This window comes from Anabas testudineus, chromosome 11 (genome assembly GCF_900324465.2).
Source record: "Anabas testudineus chromosome 11, fAnaTes1.2, whole genome shotgun sequence".
Classification (NCBI taxonomy): domain Eukaryota; kingdom Metazoa; phylum Chordata; class Actinopteri; order Anabantiformes; family Anabantidae; genus Anabas; species Anabas testudineus.
Genome location: NC_046620.1, coordinates 22,259,776 through 22,277,729, shown reverse-complemented (window position 1 = coordinate 22,277,729; position 17,954 = coordinate 22,259,776). Strand labels below are relative to the sequence as shown.

General features: G+C 40.0%; 2 protein-coding genes across 2 annotated transcripts in view; one reads left to right on the top strand and one right to left on the bottom strand.

Annotated features, from left to right (window-relative positions):
• The window catches only part of LOC113154008 (gonadotropin-releasing hormone II receptor-like), a 57,814-nt gene that overhangs the window by 13,458 nt on the left and 26,402 nt on the right, over positions 1-17,954 (bottom strand). The window lies entirely within an intron of this gene.
• Positions 1-17,954, top strand: part of gatad2b (GATA zinc finger domain containing 2B) — a 35,569-nt gene that overhangs the window by 2,553 nt on the left and 15,062 nt on the right. The window lies entirely within an intron of this gene.

Genomic DNA, 17,954 nt, shown 5'->3' with positions numbered 1-17,954 from the left:
TCTTTATTTACCTTAAGAATTATAGTTGTCAGTTTTTAAAGTTTGAGAGAAATGTGTCATTAGGAACAGGGCAGGCTATGTTTAGATGCTGACAGCTAGCCTGCTTCCTACCACATTCCCTAAACACCTAATCCTTATTAATCATATATGCTGCCCTGCTACCAGGACAAATGGCTACACTAACAACTCAGGTTAGGAAGAAGTTAGTCTGTTATTAATTTTTAACAATGCCTCATTGTAAAAGGATAGCCTGCTTTCCATTAGCATCAGCAGCTCAATGCAATCCCCCATTAAGCATTTCTTTCATTGTGATTTGTTAAAAAAAAGGAGAAGAAGCACGTCCATCTGGATTTCTTTCCTCTGGATACAGGAAGAGGAAAGACCTACATATCACCAAGCACCAACCAAGAAAGATTTAGGTTTTGGCATTTGAAGAACTACAGCTCCCATACAATAAACTGAGCAGCTACTTAAGATATCGTAACATTATTTCATCCACATCCTGCCAACCACTGTCTTCTGTAGCCATTATTTCAACATTTCAGCAACATGTCTGATGTTTAAGATCTTGAACTGTATTTAGTCCTCTCTGTCCTCTTTTTATTACAGGAATGTCTGAACTTGAGAAACAGTGTTCATTATAAAATGCTACAAAACTAAAGAGTGGATAAACAAAGATGTTAGTTTTTTAAAAACCTACTGTACTTATCTGAACACAGGGCTGGATCTTTAGTTAGGGTCAATGTTAAAATCACTATGCGATTTTGAATAGGGTTGTCTTACTTAATGCAATACGAACGTTTTGGCTTCCGGCATGGAGAACTGTGCATTTTGGCTCCCATCACTTACATAGGAAGCATCTTTTGGTGCGACCTCATCAATGCACATGTTAACAGGAGGAATTTGTACAGCAAGCAAAATTGGTTTCAGTGTTTATATGGGCTTTAAATCTTGTCAACATCACATAAATATATAGCTTTTTTTTGTTTGTTTGTTTGTTTTTTGATTTTCTAAATCAACTGTAGTTTGACTGTAGCTTTTAGCAGATGTTACCCTGACTGGAGGAAATGATGCATTTATTGGGGACTATTTTCAGCAGCAGATTAATCCACATTTGGGACTCTAGTGAGTATTTGTGGCAGCAGGACGTTGTACTATATGTGGAACTGAGTCTAAATAAACTACAGTGTGTGTGATCATGATAACAAAGAAACATGTAACCAAGTGTGGCTCAACAATGGTTAGTTAGTTTTTTTGTTTTGCCAATCAGTCTCAATTTTCTTTTTCTGTTTTCTTGAAATGCAAAGTCATATCTTTCCTTCAAAAGATTATTCAGGCCCTTATTCCAATCACAAAATGCCAAGTAAAATGCTTTCTTCACACTGATCATTTTTTTGGGTATAAACATAACATAAAATTACATTACACATTACATTGCATTACATAAAAGCCAGGCTCAGATACTGCAGAACAGTCTACAGGAAATACAGGAAGTTAGCAGCAGCAGTAGAAGAAGAAGAACAGAAAGCAGGAGATGCTGAATGTGATGAGTGTCTATATATTAGGCTGGGGTTCCCACAGACTAATTAGCCAATCATTAATTAGGAGCCACGTGGAGTCAGCATGGCTACAATTACATAATTGCAATTGTGCAGGGGTGTTTGTGGGTCTGCCACAAGAACTGTAGCTCGCTTAAATCAGGCTGATTGCACCTTAATGGCTGGTGCTGTGGAGGAAACTTGTCATGGTGTCAAATGTCAGTGCTTGACATGTGCATCTCTTTATCAAAATGCTCACAGCAGCTGCTGTGTGTTTTAATCGAACGCTTCCTTACCTGTGCACCCTGATTGTCACAGTTCATAGCTAGTCATGACATGGAGTAAGACTTCAGGAAGATGTAGCTGCTTCACTGCTGCACTACTCTTTGCTGTGTTTAACTGTAACTTAACAGCACAGCCACAACAACTGGCTAAATTTTTATTCCCAGTTGGTTTATCTGCAGTTTCATAAAAGAGACAATTTCAACTCTTTGGTCATTTTTTGAGATCACCGTTAATCATCCTTTTGTTACATTATATTGTAAGGTATCTTGTGGAGAGGACCTTTACAGATGATTTTTTTTTTTTTTTTAATTAACTAGCTATCAGTCTATCAGTGGATGAATAATAATAGTTAGTGCTTGAGCTGAGCTGAAGTTGTGTGTGTGTGTGTGTGTATGTATGTATTTGTCTTTAATACATTGGGTTTATACAGGTTTTATTTCCAAAGTTGTGAAATATTTCACAGCATTAAATTGTTAAGTTGTTGTTAAAATTCGGTTTTAAAATAGGTTATGGCTAGGGAGACCGGACAGTTTACTTTTTCTGTTGGCCCTCCTCTGACAGATCGTACATTGATGCACACACACTTCTGTTCACATTGTATTTGGGTCACGTATATATACACTTTCCACGTATGCTCACAACAAAACACAGTAGCTTCAGTAAGAGGAAGAGCTCCTTGGTGTGTTGAATTTGACTGTACAACATGAAAAAGTAAAAAAGTTAATAGTACCGTATGTATACCTGCCTCATACCAAACTGAGATTTCTGGATTCTGTGGATTTCTGCAAGAGAATCTGCACATTAATTAAACAAATCTATTTTGCTGTGCATGTGGGTGAAGCATGTTACTAGGCACTAATTGATTTGGGCTGATTACAAATGAATATGCTTAAAGCAGGGAGTGGTGGATGGAGGCTGTGTTCAAATGAAGGTGAAGTTAATTTGGCCTCTGAGCTGGTTGTAGCAATAACCCAGCAGTCAGTAGCAGTGCAGCTGTGACTAATTCAGCTGGTGAATAAGCAGTGTGCACATCAGTGCTGCATTGCTGTGCTTCTTTTAGTCAACATGTCTAAATGCAGTCCTCTTAATGTTCCCTGTACACTGAAAGGCATGGTCAGGATGGCTAGAAAACACAGGGCTAATGACTTCATTAATTTGATCCTGACTAAACATAAATAATTTTTATTAGTTCTATAAAAATGAAATTAGGATAGGAAAGTGAAGAAAAACACCAGTGTGCTGCTGATGTGCAGTGATGGTATTTTACATGTGGTGTAGGTATAGCATCACCTGTGCTAAAAGTTAGCATCTGACATCTGGTCAGACTTTTAATTAAATTTTTGTTTCTTGCTACAGGAAGTACTGGAAGGAATCTCTACATTACCACTACTGTTGGTAATCTAGAGACATAAGTCCCTATTGACCATTTAATTTTCATTATCAACTTACTATTCCCTGACCACCACCGCATCTGCAATAGTTCTGAAAATCAGAAAAAGAAAAAGATTCAAAGACACCCGTTGTCATGATGATGAAATGTCAGAACCTGCGTCTGTAGATGCCTAATGTTGGACATCACATAAACGTCACACTGCTAATACCAGGAATCCAGCACCTGTGGAAAATGCACACACAGGAGCACCTGTAATGCTTTTATGTATTTATATTTCATTATTTTGTGAATATAGGCCAATGTGTCCTAATAAAGGGCCAGCATAGCACCAGTATAGTGGGGTTTCTGTATAAACAGGGCATCAAAATTATCCTGTGGAATGAGCCAGGCGATATGGGTTTGTAAGGAGAGACATGATGCTTGTCAACACAGTGACCTAGTCTGGATTTTAAAGGCCTTGAGAAAGATATTGAATAAGCAGTATATTATGTGCTTACACATGTACTTCATCTAGATTGCAATACTGGAGCTGTATAAAGCTTTAGAGAGTAGTGAGTAATGCAGATGTAGTAAGTAGAAGTAATTGTATACAAAATCACAATATTGCTTTAAAATGTGGTTTGCTTATTTAGAAATGGCTCAGCCTTATTCATCACTCTTGATACTTGAGTCTGTATTCTTATTAATATCCTTCCTAAATTTAAGGAAGTGCCCTTCAGACATTCATGTTATAAAAACCGCATGGTGACTAAGGCTTCTTTTTAATTGTTGTTCAGTGGGAGGGAGAGTTAATTAAAGGTTGATTTATTCAGGGCGTGTGTGCGAGATCGATGGATGACTGGCTGTCTATTTTACACATTGGTGTTACAGCAGAAAAAAACTTCCAGACAAAGCTAAGTCATGTGTTCAGAACCATGAGTTAGTATATGTCGACAGGTAGGTTAGATGCTTCAAAATAAACTAAGGTGGTGCTGCTAGCGTTTCCTCCAGTTTATGAGTCCATGGGTCCATGGACCTACGGCCCTACTGTGGTCTTCCAGTAGTTTTTGCAAAGATTTGATGGGATGTTTAATAAAACAACAACGTCCACACTGTAGACACAGCTCCTCTCTTCGTGCTACAGCTCTTACTTTCTTCAACTTTACGCAGCTTGTTTTCTGTTAAACCACAGCAGTGGTATAGCTTCCTTGTGTCAGCTGTTAACAGACTGGCTGGCTACCTAGCTACATGTGGGACATTACAACTGGTGTATTGGATCATCCAATATACCGCCAAGCACTGCAGCAGAATAATGATCCCAAGCACCCCTCAAATCACTCTGTGTATGTAATATTAAACGTAACACACTTAGTGCCTCTGACATGTCAGGGTCAACATAGTTCTGTGATCTACTCAACTCAGAAAAGTGAGCCCTAGGACAATGTTTCTATTTCAGAAATGCCTGCGAAACCATAGGTATATATCTGAGAAATCCAGTGAAATGAGCTGCATTGAAATATCCATTTTCAATATTTGGTTTTGTTCAAAGAATTGTCACATTGACTGACATGTCCTTAAAAATAGCATCTATAACATCTGTTTCGCATATAACCCAAAAGCAGCATCTAGCAATGAAGCATTAGCCCCTGAAATGCCCAGAATGCACAGAGATGTGAGGGTGCATCTGCACTGTGCTCTCGTTCTGTATAATTCACTGATGACTGTCAGGGATTAACGTTAATAGCTAATATCACTGTGTGTGTGTGTGTGTGTGTGTGTGTGTGTGTGTGTGTGTGTGTGTGTGTGTGTGTGTGTGTGTGTGTGTGTGTGTGTGTGTGTGTGTGTGTGTGAGAGATCCTCTGGTTCTACTTGATTGTGTGTGGCATTGTTTGTGTGTGATGTGTTGATCCTCCTCCTGGCTGCCACATTCAGCCCCATTTTAAGATGTCTACCTTCGCGTGCCTCGCTCTGACTAAACGTCTCATGTTCCCGCTGCTTTTTTTTTTTTTTTTTTTTTCTTGCTTATTTTTTCTCTCGTTAGGCTAGTGAAACATTGTATGCCCCACCCTGTGGTCTGAAGTTCTGCTCTCAGTCTTTTCTTGTCCAAGTGCCAGCTCCTAAAGGAAGAGATTTTCCTCGTTCTGCTCTGAAAACACCAGAGCTGTTTCTCCTCCTCCTCACCTCCCACCCTGCTTCTCTCCCTTTTTCTTTCTCTCTCTCTCTATCTCTCTCTCACTGTGTGATGTCTTGACCACTAACGGCTACATATTAAGAGATAATTCCATACCCTGAGGTTTCAAACCGGCTCAGACTGGCTCAATACGTTTTGTCTGCTCTCTGTTCCCTAGGCAAAAATAAATACATTTCAAAAAAGAGAGAGAGAAGAAAATTACGTCTGTGCCTTTTTTTTCTTTTCCTTTTTAAAGGAGCACAAGACAAATTTAGAGTGTTACAGCAATGAGAAACCTACACCTCTGTTGTGTTGCAATAAAGAAAGATTAGTGACACTTCCTGTAAATGGTTTATTCTATGTTACCACAAGGAACCGAATAACACAAATTCCATTTTTAGTGTCTAGTTTTCCTAATAAGGGCATCAGAGTCAAACACATTCTAGAAGTTATCAAACTATCCTGCTTGTTTTTTGTCTCATTATTAATGTAAATATACACACATTTGCCATACTTTGACATACACTCAGTTGGCAGCTTTTAATGTGCCTTTAGTTAACTGTTTCTGAAGGATTCAAGGTAAATGTCTTATTCAGATTTTTGAAATATTGTGATTGCAGTTTGAATGACAGTTGTTCTTGATGATGAACTCAGGTTTCTGTTGTTGACCTGAATGGTGTTAAATTATTTACGTTTGTATCAGCCATTGTCATCTGTTTTTCCAACCAGACAGTCAGCTGGGGATACAGGCAACAATGATGCTTCCTTTGGTAAAATATTAGTGGTTTTAACCAAAGTCATCACAGCAATTTACTGTTACTGTTACTGGGAATTCACACTGACAGTGACACGTAAGCTAACTGATTCCATTCAATCCACACCCACTGCAACCTGCAGTTTAGCATCTCTGACACCAGAACAGCAGTCTGTGGGTCTGCCTGTCTGCAGGAAAAAGGGACAGTAGCTGGACTGAGAGGCGTTTCTCAAATGTATTCCATACATATTGTTAGAGCTCGGTGATGTGGCCAAAATATTTTTTCAGATTAACATAGTTATTACAATATTCATGTCATATCATTTATGAAAAGAAAGAAAGATAAATATTTTTGTTAGAACTCAATTAGACATAATATTTAATACAATTCAGGTTATTTATTTGGGGCCAAATCAACCAACTCAGGTTCTGCAGTGAAGGAGCACTGACTTTGACTTTCTGCATATGACATCAGCAACATTTACTTATGTTTCCCATTGCAGGTCACCTATTTTATGATATATATTGTATATTTTACAATGAAATCCAACCCCATTGTGTAGCAAGCCTTAGAGATCTCTTCACAGCAATTTCATCTTCTTTTGTAGACAACTGGCATCTATACACATTAGCATATTTTCACCTCTCATTTTCACCACCAGCATTTGGATGTTCCTTGGCACGTGTCAGCTGTGTAACCCAAATTTTGTGGTCTAGGATGATTTTGCAGCAGAGTTGACCCAGATGCAGAACAGATACTGTACATTACTCATCAGTTTGTCATGGGTGTCAAGATTTTTTTTTTTTTTTTATAATAATTAACAAATATAACATCATCACCCATCCCTACTATAAACTAAATTTTATCCTGTACTGAAGCCCTGATACAGTCCAATTTCAACTTAAACTTTTTATTTCATGCCTTCCAAAAGATTCACACTTTGTACTTTAGTCAGATATAGAGGACTGCTTGTCTTGACCTTCTCTTATTTGCAAGCTATGTGACACAAGGATGCTTTTAATTCAGCAACCATTTGTAACCTTTCAGATGGTGACATCTGTCTGTCTGCCCAACAAACTCTCTTGGCCACACATCTTAGAACTTTGTTGTGGATATCTGTCTGCTATAGAAGGTGTCTCCTGATGTGTTTGCTGACCCTTTTCTCAGGTCAGGCTCTACAGCATGAGCTGAGCTCAGCAAATTGTAAAGCTGAGTTGCTTTAAAGTGTGTTGTAATGAACACTTGATATTTTTGCTCTTACAACCCTTCAAGAGTCCACCTAAACATGATGTTTCATTATCCAAGTGGTAGATTACTTAGATATCTATCTTCTTCGTAGTTATATGACCTAATCTTAATGAATGTATAAAAACATTCGGTTGATGATATTACACTTGTGCATTGCCTAGCACTTTGTTCTTAACTAGATACTTAAAGTTCCTGATTTCAAACTATTAAAGAAATATAGTTTGTTTTGTTTTTTTAAGCTGATCTTGACTCTGACAGTTTTGAGGTGCTTATATATGTGTGACAGTAGATCTTGGTTGCTACAACTGCCTTTTTTTAATCCACATGAATCAAAGCATCAAAGTTTACTAGCAACACGACTATGCTATGTGAAATTGGGCTACTCCAAAATCAGCTGAGACTCGTTCAAAACTAAAACAGTCCTGGTAAACTAAATCAAATCAGCGTGTATTTAAGACAAATTTTCTTCATCTTGTTTTCACTGAAAAAGGATATTGAGCCTAGTGTGATATATTTTTATTAAATTTATATCTGGCATATTTTTATTACACAATATTTTTCAGCCCAAATACAGATCCAAAACTATAAAGTTTATTAGAGTGAATTATTGACACATATACAGCCTTAGAGATGTACTGTATATCTCCAGAACGCAGTTTCTGGCCCTACCGACCTGACCGTTGTTTTTGCCGCTTGTTGTTTTTTTGTTGCCTGCTGTTCTTTTCTCTCTCCTCTTTTCACTTACCCTAAACGGTTGAGGCAAATGGCCGCCCACTATGAGCCTGGTTCTCCTGGAGGTTTCTTCCTCTAAAGGGAGTTGCTTTGTCCTGCTCAAATGGGATTGTTGGGTTTTCTGTATAATTCTGTATACAGTTATACTTTGTAAGGTCTTAAACCTTACACTGTAAAGTGCCTTGAGACTTGTGATTTTGCGCTATACAAATAAATTTGAATTGAATATATTGGCAATATCCAGTGATACCTGAGAAAAAAGTTATGTCTGTTCCCCCATCTGAGTCATAAACCAGGCACGGGGCTCTGTCCAGGTTGTGAGGATCAACTTTCACTCCTGGCATTGCTTCTGTTCAGAGTCAGATTTCTCAGGAGTAAAATAAATTACTTCATTCTCCTACTAAAATACAAGGACAGGTTAGCCATCTATTTGACTAAGACCTGACTAGAAAACAGAAATTCATACCAAGTGGTAACCTTGTCTGGCTACCTACTATGCCATGCAAGCAGGTCAGCCAAGCTCTCCACAAAATCAAAAGGCAGTGGTATTTGTCTTGTGATTAATCAGCAGTCGTTCAAAAACAGTACTGTACTACACACATCCTGACTCCACCCCACACCTGGAATTTATTGATGTTGAATTCACATATCACTAATTTCCAGTTATCTGAAGTTTACATTCCTCCTTTAGCTAATGCTAATATAACGATCAATGAGCTAGCTTGCTACATCTCCTGTGGTAAACACTCTCACCACCACACTGCAGTCATTGTGCAGCCAGTGACTTTAACCACACCAACGTGTCCACAGAGTGACCTGCAACTACATAGAAACGGTATTCTGTCCCAACAGAGCATCCAGAACACTACTTGGCACTCTGTCAGCAACTCAAACCGTGCCATAATGCTTGTCAGAAAATAACATGGACGTGTACACTTTTGTTGTGGACTGAGGTCTGTAGGCAGGGAAGCAAAATCAAACATCACCACCTGGAACAACAATTTGCATCTAATGACTAGGTGCATTTTCACAATCTTAAAACTCAAGGTAATAATACACACAGACTAAATATGTTCTTCCCTTCTCAATTCCCTCTATTCAAGAGACAAGAGATATACCTTTTAAAAATTAAAAGAAGTTAAAGATGCTGGCCCAGATAGGATGAGCCCAACAGTGCTTAATAAAACTGGGCCACTCAACTTGGTACAAGTGTTTACCAAAAATATTACTATATTAATATAACTTCTCTCTCTGCCAGCGTACAGCCTTGGAGGTTATAGTCCACCCAAACAACCTGGTTTACGAACAGTTCTTGTTATGCGGCATTAAGGACTCTGAATTCTGTCTCTTAATGTTTCACCAGTAGATCTTGCATTGTAGCACATGCTGCTCTTCCATTCACACTGTAATGTGGATGAAGACCTCTGCTGTGTGTGGAGCGTGTTGGTATGAGATGAACCCTCTACATTGTTTCTTTCTTGCACTTCCTCCATTCTGCTCTTTGTCTCAAACTGTACCCCTCCTCCACCCCCCCCCCCCCTTTGCCCCCTTCCACCCCTCCCCTCGCATCAGTACCCTCCACCCTCCTCACATGCACATGCACACCCCCACCCCTCAGGCGACAGCAGAACAGGAATTGATTAGTGGCACGGCTTAAAAATAGACAACTGGTTGTCATAGCAACGCCCACAATGAGCTGTTGTCTAGTTTAATAAAGAACTGCGTTGTGTCTGAGGACTAGGTGGAAGGTCTGTGTGCGTATGTGTGTTACCTTTAACACTGTGTATTCACAGACAGCAGGTGGAGGTGTGTGATTATCACGATGCGGGCCTGCTGGATGGGACTCCTGAACGCAATCAACACACTGATCGCTTCATCCAACAACAAAACACCATCATCATTCTCTTCTCAGTTCCTATTGGCTCTGAGTCGGCATCCCACAACCATCAACTCCTGAGCTGTTCCACACAACCAATTACAACTCTGTTGCTATGGACTCCATTCTGATTGGCCTCATTAGTGTCAAAAACTAGCCATATGCAAATGTTGGTCATATTCCCAGCAGCCCTGTCATCAACATCCTTTACAACCTGGCAGCCTGTGTGCATGTGTGTCTGTGTGTGTGTGCATGTGTATTGAGATGCTGTTCCAGTGTGTCAGCTGGACCAGTGGGCTGAGCCACTGCCTCCTGTTGGCACAAGGAGGGGTTCGTAGCACTGGCTAAAGGAGCCAGATGGTAGCTGCCTCTGGTAGTTTCCAGGAGGACTGTTGGTATGATCGGCAGCAAGGAGTTTCCACCACACAGCAGCTCCTATCAGACATGTTGAGCTACTGCAGTGTGAGAATTTTGCTGACATCTGAAATTTAGTGCATGACTCTGAACAGTTCTGAGTTCGTAGTGATGCTAGTTCCAAACTGGTACCTTAATGGACTGGCCAATGAGTGAGTGAGATTAGGGAGTCAGAAAATGTGGTGCAGACTCTCCTTTCTGTCTGCTTTCAGCATCGGAGGCTCTTCCACACACAATGTGGAAGAATGTGCCATCAGGGGAAAAAATATAATTCCATATAACCAGCTCAAGTGATAATATTATAGAGCAAGTCTTGAAATTAATGTCTCCTTGTCCTGGGAACAATAAAATTAGGACCTGTGACAATAGGTTCAACACCTGGGATTTTTCTTTTAAGTAGTGCATTACATTTACTCATAGTGGATTTTATGAATATTAAATGAGTTTGATAGCACAATTAGGGTGACTTAAACAATCAATTATCTGTATTACACTGATATTGTTAAAAAGGTTCTAAAAGTATTCTTATTACTATTGATATGAATATTCATATTTTTTCATCACACCAAAAATATTTAATGTTTTTAGTACCCTTTTAAGCAACAAGATCGCAGGATAGTATAATTTGCATCATTCTCCTTCTTAAAAAGAAGTGGCCAGCTGCAGCACACTAATAATTATGTAATTAAATGAGTCTAGATAAGATTAATGTGACAACTGTATTGATAAATGTTCTGCACTTATATAGCGCTTTTCTACCTAGCTGGTACTCAAAGCGCTTTACACTGCGTCTCATTCACCCATTCACACACACATTCACACATCGATGGCAGAGCTGCTATGCAGCTGACCTGACTCACCGCGGGCAACTAGGGGTTCAGTATCTTGCCTGAGGACACTTTGGCATGTGACATGGCAGCCAGGAATCGAACCACCAATCCTGTGATTGGCAGTCAACTGCTCTACCTATTAAGCCACAGCCACCGCTATTGATGCTTAATATGCATTTTTACAGTAAATAAAAATGTGTCAACTTGGAAGTGTGTGTGTTGTACTGACAGTAGCAGATATAGGGAGACAAGTATTTGGATAAAAATGCAAAATAAGCACCACTAAACGTTGTGAAACTATCTTAATGGAACTTAGCTTGGGGCTGTGGTTTTGAAGTTAAGGACAGTTGAAAGTAGGATACAATGGTGAGACACTGATTTTGGGCCATGCTTTTGTAGCTTCTCCGTAAATGTCCAACAAATGTGAAACATGGTTATCTCTGCTGTTCTCCTCAATTTTTCTTTTACAAGGCCATGAGAACCTGGTCCTATGACACATGAATTATCATCTGACCCTTCTGACATTTGTTGGAGACCCAGTGATCAGATGTGAATTAGGTCTAAAAGTGTATATGTCTCATATCAGATCTAGCCCAGATCAGATATAAAAGAAGAGATCAGATTTGGCTTTTATACACACCATATTCATACTTTGTAGATACCCTTTGCAGGAAAGAACATCTGATATCATTCATTTAGGGACAAAAAGATAATATGTTGGGTCAGTATGTAATGTAGACATAGCCTTAGCACAGAGGCTCCTGCTGGTCACCCTGCTTGACCTCAGCACACAGCCCGAATGTACACACAGCCTAAAGCTCAGCACTGCTGCAGTTAACATGACCTACATGCTGATGGCTGCACTCATGCCACTCTATATGTTATGTACTGTTGTGGACTGCAAGCATTATGCATCTTAGGGGATCTTGCTGGGAAAGTGCCACAGCAGCCATTTTGTTCCAATCTTCTGTTGAACAGTCTCACTGTCTGATTATACCAGTAAAAGAGACAAGGCAGAACAGCAGGTTTGACGATTAAAGGTATAGCCTTATTCTTACGTTTTGTAGAGACTACAATAGTAGGACTCAGTTTTGTTTGGAAATTGTAATGAGGGTAAAGAGGACACCAAAGTTTACGTACTAATACCCCTTTTTCCACCAGGCCAGTTCCATAGCTGGTCCAGAGCCAGTGCTTAATTTGGAACCAATTATTTGCATTTCAACAACCAAGAATCAGACTAACATTAACATCCTGTGTTCAGTTTTAACAAGAATCAAAATGTAGAGAGTGTAATTGTGATTAAAGTGAGCAGCACAAATGTGTTGTGCCAGTCTTGAATGAATGTCAGTGTAGACTCACAAAGTCAGCTATTTATGTTATTTACTAATAACAACCTATTGATATCGATTGCTTATTTATTCTCTTGATAGGGAAAATGTCTTGATCTCAACTTTGCCGCATCACATTTGGCACCGGATGTGAAGAATAGCATCTCATTTGTGAATAAAACACACTTTTACTGCACATTGTAAAACAGTATTAAGCTTAACTCACTCAGGTAGACCCCACTGAGATAGAGAAAGGATACGCAATGATACTGTGCTTTACAAACAATGCATGTTAAACCATACACATACATGCCATACAGACATAATCACTTAACGTTAAAGCGAAAAAGCAACAAATAAGACAAAATGCAAGAAACATCAATTAGGAAAAGCAAAAGAATATAAATAAGTCTTGTAATCTTGTCTTGTAGTCTTGTAATGTTTTTCAAGAGATTGCAATTTAGTTGGAAAATTTAAAAAATGAGAGGCATATAATTTTATATTTTGGTTCTAAATTTCATTAGTCAATGAATAGAAACACTAGGGTTAGGTTCTCTCTGCGCTTTGTCTTACAAAGCGTCTACAAAATAAGTGTGGCATCAGCAACAGCTTTGATTCTGCATGTGTGTGTCTAGGATGCATTTGGGTCCAACACAAAGTGTAGGTCATCCACATGTTGGAATTGATAAATATATATTTACTGCACTAATTAGGCACCCAAACACAGGAAAATAGACTTAAAGCCTAAAAATATGCTTGGTCACACCAACACACAGGCTGTGTAGACAGCTGGAATGATTAAAATAGGAGCTTGTCAGGAACATGCGGCTGACATGCTTTTAGCGAACAACCAACAAGCTTCTTAACATGGAAAGATTTTGACTAGAATTGTAAATTACACCTGTGTGTAAGCTGCAGTGACTATTTATGATGGCCTCTGCAGCGTTACATTATTACAGCATTTCACTGCTCCTGTTTACAATCCTTATAGATAAGGGAACAAATGAAAACTTATAATGGTTCTGTCTGCATTTCGAAACCCTAAACCTTCAGCGAGAAGGTAAGCACCTAATTTCCAAGTGAAAGATGAAGCATTTATAGTTTTATGTGCCTCCCTGAGTGCAGGCCAGTATAACTAGTAAAAGTTATACTAAAATAAACTGCTTAATATCTTAATATCTGCTGCTCAATTGACACTACCTTGGCCAATCACACACAAGCAAGAGCAAGAGTACTTTGTAATTGAGTATTTGTACTGTTGACCTTGTGATTCTCAGCACAAAACATAAGTCACCCCTGGGATAACCTTCTAGCTGTGATGCCAGTATCACACACACTTTTCATAAGCCTTTAAATGCATCATTTGCACTTGATTTCCTGGACATTATTTTACTGTTTCCTGGTACCCTGAAAAAAACACCTCAATCAAAACAACACTTTTGCCCAAGTCTAAATGCCCACATATTAGCTGAGAACTATAGCTTAGCACAAAGTAAATGTTTGAGGCTTAAAGTCAGTTTCCAGTACAACCTGTGTCAGGACACTCGCATGTAACTTATACCCCTCTTTAACCAACATGAACGAGGAGCTAGTTCTGAATTGATACTAGTGTTGGTTCAGAGTTGGTTCGACATGGAAACCTTCAACAAACCTGTGTCTGCATTTATGTACATGTATGTACACATACATATATGTTGGTGCTATCACGACACTAAGACCTTGTACTACAATATACACAAAAGTGTTGCTTCTGCAACATTGGCATCCAAACTTGACTGGTTGTACACATTGCTGTGCGTTGCGATCTCTATGAACAGCACTTAGGCTCGATAAGGAATGTAATTACCTGACAAATAATAATTCTTGTTAAAATCACAATAGAACACTGAATGTAATGCTAATCTTAGTTTTTGTTAGCTTTAGCCTTTAGCTAGCTTCACAGCATCGCCTACACTGATATTGATCACGCAGCAGTTAATCAATTTTAATAAATGATACCCTGATTTTTATCTTTACAACACAGCTTTAGTTGACCTTGTTGGTCACCTTAATCTAGTCTTCAGCCCTGACATAGGAAGCGGCCAATTGGTGGGGCACTTGTCCATGAACCAGAGGATTGGTAGTTTGACTGACAAGCAGTTTTTGGTTCTAGCCCAGTAAATAACTGCTTCAAAATGAAGCACGGCCCCAATTCACCCCTTGAACTACCTGTTTGTAAAAGGGATAACAGTTACAAAGTGTCTTTAGTAGGAAAAAGAAGAAAGAAAATCCAGTGTAAAGTGGAAAGATGATGTTTGATGCCAGCAATTGGTACTCAAAGTTTCTTACTAGTAAGACATGTATTACAGGTTGTATATCCAGTCTGCTTCTGGGCTGAGACCTTTACATCTTGGTACAGTATGTGGTTAGCCTGCACTGCATAGCTCTACATGACCGATTGGGTTCTGATTGAGTCCTGCCAGTTTCACACCACCATGATGACGCTAAGATTTATGAAACAAGTGGGGGCAATTGGTGACTCACAGCACTGAATTGCAGCTTATTTCATGCTTTTGTCTTTAGGTAGAGATTGTAAGTCAGGCCTGACGCCTCACGTCTCCTGCGCCTCAGCGATAAGCTTGACATCCACTGTTGAATCAAGTTGAAAAAAGAAACAATGCTAACCATATTTGTGTAAGTTCAGGAGGAGAAAGTGAAGGTGATCAGGAGACAGGGAAGGCGGACAGGGAGAAGTGGAATTGCATCAGCCAAATGAATTGTCTTGATGCAGATCATGCGTGAAATGAGCAGCAGATTCCACAGAGCAGTTGCAAATAGCCTTATTACCATTACACTCAATCACCTGGCAATGGGCCTGTTTGGCATCACAGGACAGAGCTAGATGGAGCAGGACAGGTTCTCTCTCCTCTTCATTTTTGTCTTTATATAACTGTTCTGTAATTGATCTGTGACAGTCCAAAGTTTCGCTGAAATTCTTGCACTCTGTTTGTCATATGCAATGTGCTTGATGGAAACGAAAATAATACACAGCTGGAAAGCCAGGTGTGGAGGTACATCTTTTATTTATTTATTTATTTATTTAATATTTTCTCAGAAATCAGCCGACTTCATAGAGTAGTCAGAGGAGGACATTTTAGCAGCAGCCATCTGATCGACAGCTCTCTGCATAAAGAACATGGTGTATGCATGTGTGTCTGTGTGTGTGTTTGATGGGGGATGGGTGGAGGGAATTAAGAGTTGGCATTATGTCAGGAGAAAGCTGCCATCTTTGCCTCTTTCTAGCCTAGCCCTGTACACACAGAGTACAGAGTCTACACACAAAGACTTGTGCAAGGATAGCAAAATGGAAAAGAAATCCCTCCAAGTGTATCCTTTATTACACCCCCCCCCCCCCCCCCCCCCAACTAAACACACACACACACCCGTGCACACATAACTACACAGGATCTATTTCTACTCCTGATTGGCCTGTGTAATATGAACAAATGAAGCCCTCAGCTCTGTCTACATTTAAGGGGCCCCTGAAAGTAAGCATGTGTTTATTTTTACAGTGAAATGGGGGGGTCTGACAGAGGGTCTGAGGAATTGGGGGGAGGGTAGATGAGCAGGGAGGGCTTTCTTTGTGGTACAGTACAGCTGGAGCAGGAGAGGTGGGTTACAAAATCCTGCCTTGTGTTGGAATGCTGTGCTGAACGTGGATGTCTGGTCATTGTCTATGTACTGGTTTGTGCACTCCTACTTTATTTCTTACACTCTGTTGCCAGAAGTCATCTTTTTATTAAAGATGTTCATCTATGTCTCGTTTTTGTGTTAAAGTGTGATTTTTGCCTTTTAGGTGGGATGGCATTTGCCCTCATTCGCCCTCCACCCAGTTTATTTCTACCTTCCTAATGCCGCCATGATTCTTTTTCTTTTCTTTTTCTTTATTGCATTGGCCTGGCAGAGCGCCCAAAGGTAGAGGGGTAGGGTGGGGTGGGTGGTTGACGGTAGGAGGGATTGTAGGAGGAGGGGGGTTGGAGTGTGTGACTTGTGTAGCAGCTGACTGAAACAGTCATTACATTATGTAAAGGCAGTCTGCGGCGGTGGCCAGGGGGGAGGGGAGGAGGCAGAGGGCGTGGGGTGCCAGTTACTGACGCGCAAGCATAAGGCCTGCTCTGATTGGCTCATCAGCACCATTCTCAGCGGTGCTCTGTGGCTCATTAAAGGTAGAGGCTCAGCAGAGAGGTTGCAGGAGCTGCTTGTGTTTTTCTCAGCAAATGGAGGCGACGACAGAGCTCCGTCCCTGCGTCACAAATTAATTAGAGAAGAAGTGGTGGGGAGGGCTGTATTGTGCAATCATTAAGACTCCTCCCTGTGTTAAAGAGCCTGCTTCAGAGGAACAGAGACATTGGAGGAGGGCAGAATGAACAGATTAGAGCAGCACGATACAATAGATGAGGGGAAATGATAGAACGACACCAGCAGGAATAATGCTAATAGGAAGCTGGTAATGAGATAACAGGCCAATTAATGCTCTGTCTCTGCTCCGTCTTAATTAAAGTCACTGATGCTGCAATGTACAGGACAATTTTTGCCAAGTTCATTGTCGGTCCAGGTGTTGCCGATACTGCTGTGCAGGGCTGGAAATGAAAGCATCTATTTGCATGTCATCTGACCACGCATGATGTGCCATCTGTCACAACACCACTGGTTCCAGCAACTTGTACCAAACAAAGATACAGGACGGAATGTTCCATTTTAAGGTCTAACTGGAGGAATGCCAAAGACAAAGACATCTTTTGAAATGGACGCTTTATAGTTTAAATACATTTAAAAAAATAAAAATAAAAAAAGGGGCCACTCTGCATTACAACACCTGATACTTAGAATATGCAAAGACGTTTGAGAGCAGTGATTCCCAAACCTGTCCCTCAGACGCCTACTGCCCTACTGCTGATTAACATGATCACTCTTATCTGAGATGGTCTCTTCCAGCTTCTGATCCAGGTCATCAACAGTGAGTCTTACTGATTATAAGGAGTCAGAATAAAAAATATAAAGCAATAAATACAGAGGCCCAAGTGAAGAGTAAGGCACTTTGTCATTTCAGCTTATGCTGTGCTGCAGCGTTTTGATTAGTTCACCGCACTCTCACTCCCCTTGCTGAAGCTGGTCACATGACTAAATTATTGTATTCATTAGACATAGATGGTTGTCACCCTGAGAAAAGTCTTGTTGGTATGAATCACATGGACACACACACACACACACACACACACACACACACACACACACACACACACACACACACACAGACATTTCTCAAATGTATGTGTCACCATCAAGTACAGAGATCCAGGCTATTCTTAGCCTGCTGTGTATAACCCACTTCCATCTGAATGAGCTTACCATCAGCTGCTCAGAATC